This window comes from Podarcis liolepis (assembly GCF_965112155.1).
Source record: "Podarcis liolepis genome assembly, chromosome: 2".
Classification (NCBI taxonomy): Eukaryota; Metazoa; Chordata; class Lepidosauria; order Squamata; family Lacertidae; genus Podarcis; species Podarcis liolepis.
In genome coordinates this window covers 20,214,812-20,232,084 of record NC_139555.1, presented here as the reverse complement: position 1 = coordinate 20,232,084, position 17,273 = coordinate 20,214,812, and the positions used below count along the sequence as shown (strand labels likewise).

At 46.3% G+C, this 17,273-nt stretch overlaps 1 long non-coding RNA gene across 1 annotated transcript in view; it reads right to left on the bottom strand.

Annotated features, from left to right (window-relative positions):
* Positions 1-4,295: 4,295 nt before the first annotated feature.
* The window catches only part of LOC310700649, a 49,404-nt gene continuing 36,426 nt past the window's right edge, over positions 4,296-17,273 (bottom strand). Inside the window, exon 2 of the long non-coding RNA XR_014522660.1 lies at positions 4,296-5,386. This is a non-coding gene — a long non-coding RNA (uncharacterized lncRNA). The remainder of the gene's footprint in view (positions 5,387-17,273) is intronic.

Below are 17,273 nucleotides of genomic sequence, written 5' to 3'. Positions count from 1 at the left end.
ACATGGATGTAGGCGCCACATGATGTAGGCTCCCTTTGCTTACACAGGCTTCCTGATTGGCTGGGAAAGACCATGTGAGCGCAGCTGACTTCCCATTTAGATCTCTGCGCGGAGATGGGAGGTTGAAGCAGGCAAAGGAGGAACTGCAGAGCTGGAGCCAAGATGCAGCAGAGGGTTAATAATGCCTGGAGGGGGCTATGGGTTTGACATGTTGAAACGAATTTAGACGCCCACAAAGCAAAAGAGGACATTGTGCTTATATGAGCTGCAGTCAACCTGGAGGAATGAGATATGCAAAAGTTGCATAGTACAGTGGTACCTCGGGTTACAGGCGCTTCAGGTTACAGACTCCGCTAACCCAGAAATAGTACCTTGGGTTAAGAACTTTGCTTCAGGATGAGAACAGAAATCGTGCAGCAGCGGCATGGCGGCAGTGGGAGGCCCCATTAGCTTCGGGTTAAGAATAGTTTCAGGTTAAGAACGGACCTCCAGAACGAATTAAGTTCTTAACCCAAGGTACCACTGTATGTTAGGGCTGCCATATGTCTGGAATAACCTGGACACAGCCAGAATACAGCAGCTGGAAGCTGTCGCTGAAACGTCAGAAGAAATCTGGACGTATGGCAACCGATGTTGGAAGTCCAGATTTTGGCGAAGTTCTTTAAAAATAGCTCAAAACCTCCCTCTTTTTGAGATTTTGACAGAAAATCTCAACAACTTTGGCAGAAAACAAAAAAAAAGCTCAAGAACCTTTGTGCCTGGATTTTCACTTTTTGAAATATGGCAACCCTATAGCGGGCCCATATACAAGAAAACACACTTTTGAAAAAGAGGACTTGCTACTGAGTCATTGCAGGAGGGAAGAATGCACCAGGTCTGCTGTTTTTTTTTTCTGTGTCTGATCCACACTTCAGAGATAAAACCAGCAACTTGAGTACACAGGCCATGAGAGAAACTGGAGGCTCTAGATTGAGAGGAGATATGACAGGAATTCCTCCTCGTCTTAACAGCCGTGCATGATTTATTGTCAAGAGGAAGCCGAGGAAAATTATTCCCACATAAAAACCAGCACACAAGCATTTCCTCTTTCAACCCCCTCGCCCCAAACAACTAGTCATCGTGGCATTATGATGCCTTAGAACAAGAGGATAAAAATGGGATCATGCAGAGAGAAAGAAAAGGGGCGGTGGGGAGGGGAGGGGGGGTGGAATCGCAAAATGTTTTTAGCCACAACAGGCCTTTCCTGTTTTGAGCACTAAAAATATTCCGGCGTAATCGCTTTTGGGTCTGCAGCCTGCTCCAGGGTGAGGTAATGCCCTCTTCTCTGTGTTAAGGACAACAATCCAAACAGAGATAAAGCTAATCATATCCACTGGCCTTGCCAAGAAAAGCAGGCTCTCACCTCTGTACCAAGAGAAGACATTTCCATTCAGTAGTAGGTGGAGAAGCTTTCCAGAGTGAGAACATTTGGTCAATAGGCCGAGTTCCCATGGTGTGTTGTCAGAAGGCTGAGGGTGAAATATGGAGGTGCCCTCAAGGTACAATAGGGTTCGTGCAGCAGAGAGTCAGGTGCGGGACATTCCCTGCCCCCCCCAACGCCCCAGTTCCCAAGCGAGGAAGGCTCCCAAGAAGATTTGTATATTATTTCATTTCTCTCTCTCTCTCTCTCTCTGGCTTGGTCTTGGGAATTTGTTATCAGATCTCACCATGCTGAGCCAGTCAATTCTAGGTTTACCACTGGGGCACATGGGAGTGCAGCAATGTCTAATTTATTTATTTATTGAATGTATATACTGCCCTATACCCAGTGGCGTAGCGTGGGGGGTGCAGGGGGGGCCGGTCGCACCGGGCGCAACATCTGGGGGTTAGGGTTAGGGGGCGCAAATCCACGGGTTAGGGGGTGCAAATTACTTGCCTTGCCCCGGGTGCTGACAACCCACGCTACGCCACTGCCTATACCCGAGGGTCTCAGGGCGGTTCACAGAATAAAATCAAGATATAAGACCACAAAATACCTAACAAAAATGAAAACAACAACCCAATAGCCCTCCCTCAAAAAAACCTCCACATTTTAAAAGGGCATAGGATGTAAATCGGATCAACCAAAGGCCTTGTTAAGAGGCATGTTTTTGCCAGGCACATAAAGGTGTATAATGAAGGCACCAGATGAACTTCCCTGGGGAGAGCATTCCACAGATGGGGGGCCACTGCAGAGAAGGCGGTTCTCGTGTTGCCACCCTCTGGACCTCACATGGGTGAGGCACACGAAGAAAGGCCTCAGAAGATGATCTCAGGGTCTGGGTAGGTTCATATGGAAAGAGGCGGTCCTTGAGGTATTGCGGTCCTGAGCTGTTTAAGGCTTTATAGGTCAAAACCAGCACTTTAATTGGGCCTGGAAACTAATGGGTAGCCAGTTCAGTCGGACCAGGATTAGTGTAATGTGCTCAAACCTCCTTGCTGAAGTTTCTGAACTGTTCTGGAGATCTTCTTCTGCAAAGCCTGAGGATCTTCATCATGAGTTGGCAAAAGTGGTTACCTTTCCCCACCTTTGAAACTACTGAAGAAGGAAGCTGGAAGAATGATGCTCTGTCCCATTTTCTCTTTCAGCTCAATGGGTTTCTTCAAGGCTCAGATCAGCTGAACAGAAAGTGGAATGACTAAGAGGTTGTGGAAAATGGAGTGGTCTGGGAGGCTGGAGGAAGGGAAATGGACTGGTTGGGAGAGAGGAACAGGGAGTGTGGAGTTGTATGGGAAGAGAGAACAGAGTATAAGGGGCCGGATTCATTGATTCCCCTTTCCACCATCAAATGACAGATCACATCTGTCTCCGTTGACTGCACTGTCAAAATCGTTGATGCTGAATTGGCACAAAAACACAGTTCCAGGTCACAGATCCTTATGGAGCCTCAAAATTTTCACAGGGGAACCCCTCAAAACCACCATTGGATCATATGCTGTGTCACAGTTGTTAGGAGTGCTGCGAAGAGGGATTGAATGTTAAACAGATTGAGGTTGAATCCTGACAAGACAGAAGTACTGTTTTGGGGGGACAGGAGGCGGGCAGGTGTGGAGGACTCCCTGGTCCTGAATGGGGTAACTGTGCCCCTGAAGGACCAGGTGCGCAGCCTGGGAGTCATTTTGGACTCACAGCTGTCCATGGAGGCGCAGGTCAATTCTGTGTCCAGGGCAGCTGTTTACCAGCTCCATCTGGTACGTAGGCTGAGACCCTACCTGCCCGCAGACTGTCTTTCCAGAGTGCTGCATGCTCTGGTTATCTCCCGCTTGGACTACTGCAATGTGCTCTACGTGGGGCTACCTTTGAAGGTGACCCAGAAACTACAACTAATCCAGAATGCGGCAGCTAGACTGGTGACTGGGAGCAGCTGCCGAGACCATATAACACCGGTCTTGAAAGACTTATATTGGCTCCCAGTACGTTACCGAGCACAATTCAAAGTGTTGGTGCTGACCTTTAAAGCCCTAAACGGCCTTGGTCCAGTATATCTGAAGGAGCGTCTCCACCCCCATCGTTCTACCCGGACACTGAGGTCCAGCACCGAGGGCCTTCTGGCGGTTCCCTCACTGCGAGAAGCCAAGTTACAGGGAACCAGGCAGAGGGCCTTCTTGGTAGTGGCGCCCTCTCTGTGGAACACCCTCCCACCAGATGTCAAAGAGAAAAACAACTACGTGACATTCAGAAGACACCTGAAGGCAGCCTTGTTTAGGGAAGCTTTTAATGTTCAATGTATTACAGTATTTTAATATCTTTTTGGAAGCCGCCCAAAGTGGCTGGGGAAGCCCAGCCAGATGGGCGGGGTATAAATAATAAATAATAAATTATTATTATTATTATTATTATTATTATTATTATTATTAACCACTCTGGGAAGTGTAGCACTGTGATGGGAATAGGGGTCCCCTAAGAGCTCTTAGCACCCTTAACCCTTAACCAACTACAGCTCCCAGAATGCTTTGGGGGAAGCCATGACTGCTTAAAGTGGTATGATCCTGTTTTAAATGCATCATGCAAATGGGACCAGTGTTTGTGTCCATGTTCTTTCTCTCTGTGTCAGAAGGGTGAGATGGGGGGTTTGAAAGTGACCGAGGGGCAGCGAGAGAAGAAACTAGAAGAGGTGCGCTCTCTCAAAACTCCACCGGCCCCAAAAGCTTGGCAACCCCAATCTACCTCACAGGGTAGTTGTTGCAATGGGAAAAAAACACACCGAATGACTCCAAATATGCGATCCCAACCTTCTAGGAGGAGCATCAAGGTACAAATGCACGGGACAAAGGCGTACATAAATAAATTTTATTTTAAATAAAAAGTAAAGAGTTATTTTGACAGCTGTGCTTTCAAGCCATTTGGCACATGGCAATTGCCAACACTTTCCCTGTTATGGCTAGTGGTCAGACATGCAAGGAAGTAGGTTTCTGCACATGTGTCCTGAGTCGATAGGGAGTCATGTTGCCTACGTGGTTCTCAAGTCCCTTTCCAGCAGCACATGTCTGGCCCTATCAGACAATCAGATATAGTAAAGGTAAAGGAACCCTGGATGGTTAGGGGTCCAGTCAAAGGGGTTGTGATGCTCATCTCACTTTCAGGCCAAGGGAGCCGGCGTTTGTCCACAGACAGCATTCCGGGTCATGTGGCCAGCATGACTAAACCGCTTCTGGTGCAACAGGACACCATAACAGAAGCCAGAACACACGGAAATGCCATTTACCTTCCTGCCACAGCGGTACCTATTTATCTACTTGCACTGGTGTGCTTTCAAACTGCTAGGTTGGCAGGAGCCGGACCAGAGCAACAGGAACTCACTCCGTCGCGGGGATTCGAACCGCCAACCTTCGGATCGGCAAGCCGAAGAGGCTCAGTGGTTTAGACCACAGCGCCACCCGCGTCCCCAGATCAGTTGTGTAGGAATGGTGGGGTACTCCCTCCCATACCCCTCTCCCAAATAAAAACCTGAACAGCCTTGCAGCTTCTCTGATCAGATGATACCCAAACAGTTCGTGATGGTGGCCAATGACAGCAGTGCTTTCTAGGCTAATCTGAAGTACCTGTTCTGAAGTGTTCTGTCGTTATGCCTCTGGGATAGAGCTACTTTGATCTGTAAGCTGGCAACAGGAATAGGAATGCCCCATCTACAGCTAATAGACAGCTAAATGATGAATGAGCCGCGAAGCACGGGATTTGTTCTGTTACTCCCTCATTGCAACTAACCGCAGGACCCAAACACAGTGTTCAGACATTAAAGCCCAATATACATTCAATGGCATACAAAAAAGACCATCTCGCATGCAGTGCAACTTCTCTGGCATGGAGGCGAGAAACGACGCTCCGCACAGTCTCCCAGATTGACAGCCGAGACATGTTTCACGGGCCCTGTGGACCAACAAAAGGAAAAAAACAGATTAGATTCTGGAAAAAGCCTAGGAAGAGTCCCCAAATCATGTGCGTTTTCCGGGACTTCCCTGCTAACATGACATCATAAACAAGGCTATAGGCATCGCCACCGTGCAAATCCAGAAATGGTACTGGATAACGAATCTGGCCATTTAAATGCTAAGGCAAAGATTGCAAAATTGCATGACAGTATGGCAAAAAGCAGAAGCCACAAGGGAAGAAATGACATGTGATTTCTAAGCAGTCAGTGGGCAGAGCATCAATGTCTTACATTGTCTCTCCTCATGACTAGTAGAAGCAGGGGGAAAGCATGCAAATCGAATATATGCAGACTTATTAAAGTGTTTCCATGATGAGCAAGTGATAAATCCTGATCCCCAGTATCTATGAGGCACACAAGGACTTCTGATGAGGAAATGAGGTCCATGCTGCATTCTCCAAGATGGATGTGAAGGGGGGGGGGAGAAGGGGCACCGCCCCCCCGTTCTCCTATGGACCTCCTGCAACTCAACTATACAGCTGCAAATATGTTTGAAGTGTGTTTTAAGCGCATTATACAAATGTGACACTAGGTGGCACTGGTGAGCTACTGTCTATTCCATATATATTTCAAAACTTTTTTTTTCAAAAAAACAATTTTCACAGCATTTATATATATGTGTGTGTAGATTCAGCCCAAGTATGCCTCAGAACCCCTTAAGAGCAGGGTAACTATTTGAGTAGCAGCACACTTGGCAAACCTAAGGCTTGGTGAGCAAGGGGGGTCTCACATCATAATCTTTTGAAATCTGTGAAAAGCTTTGGGGAAATCCAGGATGATAATCAATCAATTGGGAGATGTGGTCTCCTGCATTATGTGTATGAAAAGGGGTGTGTCTATCTATCCTCTATCTATCTATCTATCTATCTATCTATCTATCTATCATCTATCTATCTATCTATCATCTATCTATCTCTATCTATCTATCTATCTATCTATCTATCTATCTATCTTTCTATCTATCTCTATCTATCATCTATATCTATCATCTATCTATATCTATCATCTATCTATCTCTATCATCTATATCTATCTATCTATCTATCTATCTATCTATCTATCTATCTATCTACTATCTATCTCTATCTATCCTCTCTCTCTCTCTCTCTCTCTCTCTCTCTCTCTCTCTCTCTCTCTCTCATCTATCAATCTATCTATCATCTATCTATCTATCATCTCCAAGAGTCACATTTCATTCTACCAGCCCAAATTAATACGAAATTAGTGTTGCTTGGCTGAAAAGAAAAGAAGGTAAGGGCGAAGGCAGGGGTAATATTTAGAAATCACAGCAGGTTCTTCCTCATCTATGACATGAACTTTCCCCCAGCTTTCCAATTTGCGTGACAGCTATACATCAACGAAGCTGAACCCTTGATTAGCCATTGATCCAGCTCCTCCCCACATTTTTGGCAGTCTTCAAGCCTTAAAAACAAAACACAACGCAACATGTACACATTTTTCTGGTCCTTCTGTGCCTTATTAAATAAAGAACGCAGAAACATTTTTTAAAAATGCAACATTGCTCTGGGGATTTGGGTACCAAAGTGCGTGCCAACCATCAATATTCAAAGATGAGTATTGAAACTTTAAAAACTGGTTTTAGGAAGAAAAGAAAAGAAATCTGGACCCTGAAAGAGGGAAAGGACTAATTTGCATGAAATGCAACAAGAATGCTACCGAGTGAGACCACACTCCTTTCAATAGTATATCTGTCTACAATTGAAAGGTTTTGAGAAACAATTTGGGGAGTGGGTGGGACAGGTGAACTAACATCAGTGTACTGGATGAAGCAAAGATCACCAGTGTTGAAGCAATGATTCTTCAACATCAACTTCGTTGGACTGGTCATGTTGTGCGGATGCCTGATGATTGTCTTCCAAAGAAACTACACTATTCCGAACTTAAAAATGGAAAGTGTAATGCTGGTGGTCAACAAAAGAGGTTTAAAGACTGTCTCAAGGCAAATCTAAAAAAATGTAGTATAAACACTGAGAACTGGGAAACACTGGCCTGCGAGAGCTCCAATTGGAGAACAGCCTTACCAAAGGTGTCATGGGCTTTGAAGATGCTCGAACTCAGGACGCAAGGGAGAAACGTGCTAAGAGGAAGGCACGCTTGGCAAACCCTCACCGTGATCAACTCCTGCTTGGGAACCAATGTCCCCACTGTGGAAGGACGTGTGGGTCCAGAATTGGCCTCCACAGTCGCTTACGGACTCATTGTTAAAACCGTGTTTATGGAAGACAATCTGACTCGGCTACGAGTGATTGCCAAAGAAGAAGAAGAACGCTCTTTCAATATTATATCTGCCTACAATTGAAAGGTTTTGAGAAACAATCTGGGGAGCGGGTGGGAAGCTTGCACCATGAACAGCAAAGCATAAAGACAAAACGTGAGGCTTTTTTATTATTTTTATTTATTTTTTATTTATTAAATATCTATACCCAGAGATCTCAGGGTGGCTCACACAATGAAATCGCAATATAAAAACACAATATGCATATTCAAAATAAAAACGGAAACAACTCAATAATCCCCCCCCAAAAAAACCCCCCACATTGGATCTCAATCAGCCAAAGGCATGGTTAAAGGGAAACATTTTTGCCTTTTATTTGCTGTTAAAGGTAGGATTGTTGCTCTTCTTTGACGTCCTGGGGCCATCCAGTGCCGGGCTTTGATTTTCTTACCAAGATTGGATATTCACCTTTGAAAGCCTCTTTCCACTGACGATCACAGCTGAACATTGCAAGAACAATAAGGATTTTTAGGGGCATTATGACTGGGTTAGTAAAACACAGCTGCCCCTGAAAGTCCCTCATTTTTCTTGCTGCCTCTCATCCATCCGTCCTGTCCCTAGGAGCTAGGAGAGTTGAAAGATGTTGCTTTCTTTTGGCATGCCAATGACGAGACCGCGAGCTTGGTATTTACCCAGCCATTTTGCAAACTGCCAGCCTGCATCAGAATTTAGCAATGAGCTGCAACATGGGAAACTTGGCAAAGTTCAAGATCTTTTTTATTTTATTTTAAGAATTATTGCACATTCCCACCTGACCCAGTTAATTTCAAGGGCCATTGGCAGATATTGGAGTAAGCAAACAAACAGGTAGACTACTAGAATCATAAAATCATAGAATTATAGAGTTGGAAAGGACCACACAAGTTATCTAGTCCAACCCCCAGTAATGAAGGAATCTTTTGCCCATGGTGGGACTCGAACCCCAGACCTTGAGATTAAGAGTCACATGCTCTACTGACTGAACTATCCTAGGAAACACTACACTCTTTTCTCCTGCACGTGGAATCTCTTGGTTGCCGTTGCTGTGAGCCTCCCAGAGGCTCAAACTATATGTGAGTCTACACATTCAAAACACTGCTGAAAGTGTCCACATTGCACGTAACTTCCAGCAGTCCTAGGGATGTAAGAAGGCATTGGTTTGTGTTCCAGCCTTTGCTCATCGCACGCAGCACTGTTTCCTTTCCACTGCAGTTTCACTTCTGACAAGAGCTATATTTTTTGCCTCACTGTGGCATCATTTCATATAATTATTTACTGAATTGGTTACATTGCTGTTATATTGTTTTGCGCCATTTGTTTCAGCAAAGGAAAAGCAAATGCAAAGAGAGAAAATGCATGGCGTTGTTTGCAGACAGGAAAACAAAGGAACAGCGGTGTCCAGCCCAAGGAGGAGAAACGGCCAATAGTTCAATTCTTTATTGACAAAGCCTGAACTTACAGGAGCCCCTGAATGTAAATATGCACACATATGTTTCCCCCAGACTTGCACCCTGAGCTGCACCGTTGGAGCCACAAGTGTGGCCACTGCCACACGCAAACCTCATCTGATGGCAAATAACCTGCGACTTGTCCTACAGGTAAGTAGTCGCCGTGCTTGTCTCTTCGAGCCCCTCCTGACGATGGGGGCAGGGATGGGTGTGATGCCACTGCTGCCTCCTCCCTTTAGGCCAGGGTTTCCCAAACCTGGGTCTCCAGCTGTTTTTTGGACTACAACTCCCATCATCCCTAGCTAGCAGGAACGGTGGTCAGGGATGATGGGAGTTGTAGTCCAAAAACAGCAGGAGACCCAAGGCTGGGAAACACTTCTTTAGCCACTGTCTCTCCCCCCCCCCCCTTGCTCCTGACACATCGGGTCCTTCAGTGATGTGCAGTCAATTTTTTTCGTAGGAGAGTGTTAGGGCCAGCTTATGAAGGCGATTGGGTGGGGGACGTCGTGTGTGTCAGTATCGTGCCTCCCTCCCTAAGCCAGGCAGAAGCTTCCCAGGCTTTGGGAAAGAGAGGTACCAGCAGGCCCATCTTATCCATTGAGGCTAGTGGTGTGGGGCGCCGGGGCGCCAAGTTCTGAAGGGCGCCAGGCGAGAGTCCAGGGAACGATGAACAAGCGTGCTGAGTGAGCGAGGGTGCGTGACCTGCTCCCACTGAGTGTCAGCTCAGTTTTTTCCCTTTTAGCCTTCTGGCGCCCCGCAGAATTCGGCACCTTCCTGGCTTAGGGAGGGAGGCAACAAAGCCGTTCTTAAACCGAGCCCTGCCTGTCCCTGACAAGTGAATATCAATAATAATTGCTGGATTGATTTCTCTTCTGGACATGGAATGAATAAGCAAGCATTGGCGATTTCTTTCCCTGCTTCCGCTGGAATTCTCTGACATCCCCTCAATTTTGCTACCTGCAAATAGTAGCGGCATTTGGGGGGGTGGTGTTTGCAGCAATTTTGGCTCAGCCCTCAAATCTGGGTTCTTTGTCATATGTTTATCTCATATTTGATATAAGCTATATGATTTCCTGACTCCAGTCTGCCCTAAAACTAGACATTTTTAAGCACGGCTTGCCCAAAGGCTTGAAGAAGGGGTGGGGTGTTATTTTGTTGTTTTTATTTTTATGTTGATTATTTGTGTTTTATATTGTGATTTTATCTTGCAAACCTCCCTGAGACCTGCAGGTATAGGGTGGTATACAAATTTTAATCATAATGATGATGATAATGACGATGATGATGGAAATTTGTCAAAGCACCCACCACTGTCTATTGTCTTCTATAAGCAAAGATTGCTTTAAACTGCAGCTTCCAGAAATACTGTTGCTCTAGCTATAACGTCGTGGACCTTTTAGTGCAGAAGTGGATCTCTTTCCTGGTGAAAGCAGCACTCAGCTTGCCAAGTTGCGAGTTCCGAAAGATTCAGCTGATCAGCTGTGAAACTGTAGTTAAATTTAAAGATTTTTGTTTGTTTGTTTGTTTGTTTCTTGCTCAAGAGCATACTAATCAGTCAAGGGTATTTGCTAATCACTCTGAGCAGATTGATTTTTCCCTCCCCCTTCCTGCAAGCACACATATTGCAATTACATATGTACTATATAAGCTAGTGTCAGAGGCACGGGGAAAGCCCACCGCTGCAATACAACCATCTAAATAAATTAATCAAGCTCACCTGTGCTTTTATCAAGTTTAATTCGCTTCATTAAACACCACACACTTTTAACAGCATGCGTAGCGGCAGGACGTGGCTAGACTCAAATACTCAAGTAAATGGGATGCCACAGCTGCAATTGCATCTTTTGGCTTCCATTGTTCTTTTCCTGGCCACATTCTTTTAAAACACCCATCACATCCCCTGCTAACATGATTATCACCACTATTCCTCACTTATATTGCTTCTGGGAAGAAGAAGAAGAAGAAGAAGAAGAAGAAGAAGAAGAAGAAGAAGAAGAAGAAGAAGAGTAGTAGTAGTAGTAGTAGTAGTAGTTTGGATTTGATATCCCGCTTTATCACTACCTGAAGGAGCCTCAAAGCGGCTAACATTCTCCTTTCCCTTCCTCCCCCACAACAAACACTCTGTGAGGTGAGTGAGGCTGAGAGACTTCAGCTGCATGTGGAGGAGCGGGGAAGTGAACCCGGTTCCCCAGATTACAAGTCTACTGCTCTTAACCACTACACCACACTTTAAGAGAGAAAACAGTCCTTAAAAGTGCCACGACAGGGCAGTATAATGCTTGTAAAAAAAAAAAAATGATTGTAGTAGCAGTATTTAGTAATCAAAGGAATCATGGAATTGTTTAGATATACTTTACTGCTGTGCAGACCCAGTAGGTAAAGGTAAAGGGACCCCTGACCATTAGGTCCAGTCGTGACCGACTCTGGGGTTGCAGCGCTCATCTCGCTTTATTGGACGAGGGAGACGGCGTACAGCTTCAGGGTCATGTGGCCAGCATGACGAAGCTGCTTCTGGCCAACCAGAGCAGCGCACGGAAACGCCGTTTACCTTCCCGCCGGAGCAGTACCTATTTATCTACTTGCACTGGTGTGCTTTCAAATTGCTAGGTTGGCAGGAGCAGAGACCGAGCAATGGGAGCTCACCCCGTCGCAGGGATTCGAACCGCCGACCTTCTGATCGGCAAGTCCTAGGCTCTGTGGTTTAACCCACAGTGTCACCTGTGTCCCTGCAGACCCACTAGAAAGATGCAAATAAGAGTTATATAGTTGTATAAATCAGTATTAATTTATAAGGGTGTAAATTTTCTACAAAGTTCTTTTGATGAACTTCAGTCTGAGCCATGCACTGTGGAATATTATCTTATTGTTTTAAAAAGGCCATATGAAGAGAAGCAATACAATATGCTGTCATCTACCAGAATAACCGGATTCATAAAGAATGAAACTTTGGTTCAGATCAGACATACTGTAAAACAAATTGTCAGCCTGGGTAGCTCAGTTGGTTAGACCGTGATGCTGATAATGCCAAGGTTGCAGGTTCGATCCTCGTTTGGGGCAGCTGCATATTCCTGCATTGCGGGGGTTGGACTAGATGATCCTAAGGGTCCCCTCCAATTCTATGATTCTATGAATCCCAGTCCAACAAACTACAGTGGTACCTCGCAAGACGAAAAACGTGCAAGACGAAAGAGTTTTCCGTTTTTTGAGTCGTTCCACAAGACGAATTTCCCTATGGGCTTGCTTCGGAAGACGAAACGTCTTGCGAGTTCTTGCGAGTTTGTTTCCTTTTTCTTAAAGCCGCTAAGCCGCTAATAGCCGTGCTTCGCAAGATGAAAAAACCGCAAGATGAAGAGACTCGCGGAACGGATTAATTTCGTCTTGCGAGGCACCACTGTACAGTTTAGTGGACCAGGAATGAACCATGTGACATGTGTAGGCTTCCGACTCGTCCCTCCCTTCCCTGCCTAATTTCTCTTCTGCACCCTAACACAGTACAGTGGTACCTCGGGTTAAGAACTTAATTCGTTCTGGGGGTCTGTTCTTAACCTGAAACTGTTCTTAATCTGAAGCACCACTTTAGCTAATGGGGCCTGCTGCTGCCGCTGTGCCACCGCTGCACGATTTCTGTTCTTATCCTGAAGCAAAGGTCTTAACCCGAGGTAATATTTCTGGGTTGGCGGAGTCTGTAACCGGAAGCGTATGTAACCTGAAGCATATTTAACCCGAGGTACCACTGTACAGTGGTATCTCTGGTTACTTAATCCATTGTGGAGGTCTGTTTGTAACCCAAAACCGCTTTTGCTAATGGCACCTCCCGCTGCTGCTGTGCTGCCAGTGCGCGATGTCCGCTCGCATCCCGGAGCAAAGTTCGCAACAAGGCGCATCTACTTCCGGGTTAGAGGAGCTCATAACCCGCAGCGTTTGCAAGGAGGACAGTATGTAACACGAGGTTCCACTTTACTTCTAAGGTTTGTTAAACCCCTTTCTCCTGTGACAACCAGGAAACTGTTAGATTCAACTAATACTTACAAACCCAGCAATCAAATTATTGTTTGCTATCCTGGATCAAGGGACGCGGGTGGCGTTGTGGGTAAAACCTCAGCGCCTAGGACTTGCCGATCGCATGGTCGGCGGTTCGAATCCCACGGCGGGGTGAGCTCCCGTCGTTCGGTCCCAGCTCCTGCCCACCTAGCAGTTCGAAACCACCCCTAAGTGCAAGTAGATAAATAGGTACCACTTTCTAGCGGGAAGGTAAACGGCGTTTCCATGTGCTGCTCTGGTGCCGGTTCGCCAGAGCAGCTTCGTCACACTGGCCACGTGACCCGGAAGTGTCTGCGGACAGCGCTGGCTCCCGGCCTCTAGAGTGAGATGGGCGCACAACCCTAGAGTCTGTCAAGACTGGCCCGTATGGGCAGGGGTACCTTTACCTTTACCTTTTTATCCTGGATTAGGGATTGGTTAAACTCAGGCCTAGGCAAACTCAGCCCTTCAGATGTTTTGGGACCACTGGTCCTGTTAGCTAGGGATGATGGGAGTTGTAGTCCCAAAACATCTGAAGGGCTGAGTTTACCTGTGCCTGGTTAAACTTAACACCGTTTCCTGGTTCAGATTTACGGGAGTGGGTAGGATGTTCTGAGCACATGAGGAATTCCCTAAAATAGGTGGTGGCCCCAAAACCGAGGGCAAGCAAGTCTCCCTAGCTTGCAAAAAACATTAACTGCAGAAAGAGCTGCTATCAAACAATTTTGTAGCATTCTGAATGCACAAAGGGTATTAGGCCATAACTGCTTCCTGGATCAGTCTGAAACCATCCAATCCACATTGTTTCCAACCGTCCCTTGCCAGATGTTTCTGGGAAGCTTAGAAGCAGAAAATCATATGATTTTCAGCCACTGTTCCACTTCTTCTGAACACAGAGGTCCTATTTCACTACCAAGCCACTGTTAGACCTGCCCTCTGTAGATGTAGCCAATCCCTTTTTTAAAAGCCAACCCAATCTGCAGCTTTACCACATTTTCAAAACAAAGATGCATTATGGCTCGGATCCAAAGAATTCTAGGCACATGATGGGACGTTCTTGCCTTCCCTCCCCACTGAAGCTCCTCGCAACTACCAAAATGTAGCTGCTGAGGGTTGAGAAGTCCTTTAGAGCAGGATTCAAAGCGGCATGAAAGGCTGTACTTGGAATGTAAAATTGGGAATCCTTCCACCCATAAGAAGCTGCCACCAAGGTATGAGGTTCTTTGGGTCCTGGACCTGGTCTCTCTGTTGTTTCCAGGGACAGGAAACCAGATAATGTTGAACCCCAACTCTGGTCCACTCCCAACCAGCATGACTCACAGTTAGGATGGATGGGAGTTGTAGCAACATCTAGAAGGCCAAAGTTCCTCCCATCCCATTGTATACAGTATGCAAAAGGGCTTCCTTTTGTCTGATCTGAACCTACTGTTCATTAACCTACTTGTCTCATGCAAGTAAACTATAGCAAAAGGATATTTGTCTCCATCTAGTCTATGCACAGATGCGGGTGGCGCTGTGGGTTAAACCACAGAGCCTAGGACTTGCCGATCAGAAGGTCGGTGGTTCGAATCCCCGTGACGGGGTGAGCTCCCGTTGCTCGGTCCCTGCTCCTACTAACCTAGCAGTTCAAAAGCACGTCAAAGTGCAAGTAGATAAATAGGTACCGCTCCAGCGGGAAGGTAAATGGGGTTTCCGTGCGCTGCTCTGGTTCGCCAGAAGCGGCTTAGTCATGCTGGCCACATGACCCGGAAGCTGTACGCCGGCTCCCTCGGCCAATAAAGCGAGATGAGCGTCACAACCCCAGAGTAGGTCATGACTGGACCTAATGGTCAGGGGTCCCTTTACCTTTACCTTTAGTCTATGCACATCTTTCATAATAATATGCATTTCTATTACAGCTGAGGATGTGAAATCCAGGCACCCAGCAGCCATGAAAAAAATATGGGATTGGCCATTAGCAGCGAGGTTCACTGCAGCTGGAGGCAAGATTTCTTCTCCTGTCTGATTCCTTACATTTGCAAAATGAAAATGAAAATGGCACATTCTGATTATATCCCATGTCTATTTGTATACTAAAGATTCCCAGGCTCTTTTGCCTTTTCCTATAGGAGAGGCAGTCCAGCTCATTGATAATGGCACAGTGCCTTGGGAATCTATTTTAATGATGGGGTGTCAATGCTTTTTCAGCAGAGGGCTGGTCCCTCAGTCCTTGTGGGGGGCCAGACTATATTTTGAAGGGAAAAAATAAACAAATTCCAATGCCCCACAAATAACCCAGAGATGCAGTTTAAATAAAAGGGCACATTCTACTCATGTAAAAATACGCTGATTCCTGGGCCATCTGTGCATCAGATTTAGAAGGTGATTGGGCCGGATCCGGCCCCCGGGCCTTAGTTTGCCTACCCATGCCTTAGGCCATCCAGCTGAGGCCAGGCCTCTCTGACCGAAGCACAGCTCTGCTCATTCACACTGACTTCTTTTGAGACTTTGTAATTGACTCCAGCAAGGTCTCCAGAAATAAGAGCAATCCCAGGCGGTGTATTGGAGGGCTGCATCTCGCTTGATTTTTTACACTTTTGGCACAGAACCGATATCTGACTACACTATATCCAGGTTGTTCTCTACAAAATACACAGGAGGAAGAACTACAGAATGAATAAGAGTTACCTGACTGGAAGACCATGGTTGCCATACGTCCGGGAAATCCTGGACATGTCCTCTTTTGAGGGGTCTATCCACCCATCTGGAGGGATATTTACAATTTTAAGCAAATGCCCAGTTTGGGGGAGGGGCAATGGCCTCAAAGAAGCTCAGCATATTTTCTTGCGATCGCCCCAGAAAAGATCAACAACTCTTTTTGTCCAGATATTTACCTCTGGAAATATGGCAACCCTAGTAAGACAGAATACAGTGGTACCTTAGTTCTTGAATGGCTTAGTTGTCGAACAAATCAGCTCCTGAATGCCACAAACCCAGAAGTAAGTGTTCCGGTTTGTGAACGTTTTTCGGAAGCTGAACATCCGACATAACTTCCGCTTGAGTGCAGGAAGCTCCTGCAGCCAATCAGAAGCCATGCCTTGGTTTTCGAATGGTTTTGGGAGTCGAACGGACTCCCGGAATGGATTAAGTTTGAGAACCAAGGTACCACTGTATAATCAAAACAGTGTGGTTGTGCACATGCATGCACACACGTAAAGAAAGAATTCTGCTCAGAGTTCTTGCGTCTATTTTGAGAAGCAGTGGTGAAGCAAGCATTCCAAAATCAGTTAGTTATGGTATTTATCCTCTGGAAGAACATACTATCTTTTATGAATAGAGCCTTGTCTCAGATTTGTTCTTTAAAAACTCAATCAGGCTCATCATCTTAAAAATTATACTGCACATCTCCAAGGAAACATTAAAACCGGCATTCGGTCTAAAGACGAGCATTGCCCGGCTAGCTCTGGTCTGCGACAGCCACAGCTTATGGAGCGAGTAGAGCAGGAACAGCCAACATGGTGCCCCCCAGATGTTGTTGCATGGCCAGCAGTCAGGGATGGCTCCAACATCTGGCGTGCACCTTGTTGGCTACCACTGTACTAGAGGCTGTTGCACCAAATACATAGAGGAGGAGTCGGAGTCGGTGCCCAGTTCCTGAGGGGTGGGTTTGGGGAAAGGAGCAACATCTGCAAACAATCCCTTCACGGTTTGTCAAAGTGAAGCAAGTAAGCAAGCAACATTTTCACACTAAGCAAAAGAGTAGCTTCTAGTGGCAGAATGAACAAGCTGATCTGCCAACAAGCCCTGCCCGGGGTGGGGGGGATAACAGAGAAGCAGCCAGTGGATTCCCCCCCCCCCCGCTCTCCAGACCAGTTGCCAGAATTTATTGTGCAAAAGCCAGAGGTTTGCTTTGGATTCCAGAATTGTTTTGATTCGAAGCAAGCGGTGTGTTTTTCACTCGGCGTGCATGTTCGGCTGGGTGGTAGTCCACACATTTACACCAGAGCCCCCAGCCCAGCTTGTCAGGCTTAGCCCCAGTACTACAGTCGTACCTCGGAAGTCGATCAGCCTTGTGAGATGAACATTTTGGCTCCCAAACGCCGC